The sequence below is a fragment of the Sorex araneus genome, chromosome X (genome assembly GCF_027595985.1).
Source record: "Sorex araneus isolate mSorAra2 chromosome X, mSorAra2.pri, whole genome shotgun sequence".
In the NCBI taxonomy this organism is placed as follows: Eukaryota; Metazoa; Chordata; class Mammalia; order Eulipotyphla; family Soricidae; genus Sorex; species Sorex araneus.
In genome coordinates, this window is record NC_073313.1 from 312,714,005 (window position 1) to 312,715,656 (window position 1,652).

The following is a 1,652-nucleotide window of genomic DNA, read 5'->3' on the forward strand; positions in this document are numbered from 1 at the left end:
TCCATTTCCCCCCATTTTACCTAAGCCCCACAGTCCTAAACTTTAACATTCCTTAAGTTCCCCAGGACCATATTCTTCTGTCCCTGAACTAGAAGTCACAAGACTAAGAAAATGAACAGTATCCAAGGCAGGTGACCAGAAAGACAAACCAGTCTGACCACCCTGTAGATTCCCTGCATTCTTTGTAACACAAAGAACTGGTTTTCCTATAAAAGTCTTACAAAGCCATAGTTAACTTATAAATTTCTATACTAAATTTCTCTCCACTTGGGGAGCAGCTTCTCTTCTCTCTTCTACCCTCCAAAACTTTTCTACCTTCTAACTCTGAGCATCTTGATTACTTAATATTTTCATTTGGGCGTTTGCTTTGCACATGGCCAACCCGGGTTCTATTCCTCCATCCCTCTCGTAGAGCCCGGCAAGCTACCAAGAGTATCCCACCTGCACAGCAGAGCCTGGCAAGCTACCTGTGGCATATTAGATATGCCAAAAACAGTAACAACAAGTCTCACGATGGAGACGGTACTGGTGCCCGCTCGAGCAAATCGACGAACAACTGGACGACAGTGTGACAGTACGAAAAATACTGAAGAACCTGGGAAGTGCGAATCAACACAGAGACCTGCTCTCTGTCTCACCTGCATCATTACCAGCATAAGAAAACCTTTGAACCATCAATTTTTATGAAAAAAGAAAATATTCTTTGACTTCTAGGAAAACACAGATATTACCCAGTTTAGAACACAAAGGTTAACATTTTCGGCTTTCTTGGCACGTGGCTGGCAGACTTTCTAAACATTTTGTTTTCTCCAGTGTAGAATACTAGAGTTGTGAAAGATGTGTTTACTTTATTGCCTTAAGGTGCACCCTAGATTACATTACTTTCATGAATCTCATTCAGCTCCTATGAAACCCAGGAGAGCTTTTCTTCCCTGATCCTCTGGGTGTTAAGTGAAATTCAGGGATCAACTCTGGGTCTAGTGCCTTTCGGGGGGAAAAAGGGGAAACCCCACTAAAGCAGATCTAGCCCCCACAAAAGCAGATCCTCTTAATCTTTGTGTGTGTGTGTGTGTGTGTGTGTGTGTGTGTGAAAATCTTGGATGTTGCTGTAAGGTGGGATCTAATGTGGTTTGAGGACTGAAGCTGCATGCTTTAGCAGTCTCCAGAAGGAGAATTGGGCTGTGACCACACTCACAACAAAAAAGGTGAAAGCCCAGTTTGTTCATAGATGGTTGTGAGGACTTTGTTCCTTTGACCCAACTTCCTGACATGAAGAATCTTCTGTGTACCCAAAAGGATTTATCTCCACCTGCAGGCTGACACTGCTCCCATCTTTTCCCCAACATCATGTCACTTGGTGGCAATGAGCAAATCGATGAACAACGGGACGACAGGGTGACAGTGCGGAAAATAATGAATCTGGGAACCTCGAATCAACACAGAGACCTGATGGCAATGAGATAATTCCAATCATTACAGTTTTGTAGTTATACCTATCTGGTGCCATATATATGTGGTGTCAGGGATGAAATCCTGACCGGCCAGGTGACAGAAAAATGCCTTACCTGCTCCACTGTTGGTCTGACCATCATTATCTTTTAAATATAAACCTACTTTATTGAGGCATGGCATATAAACAGCTATATGAATAC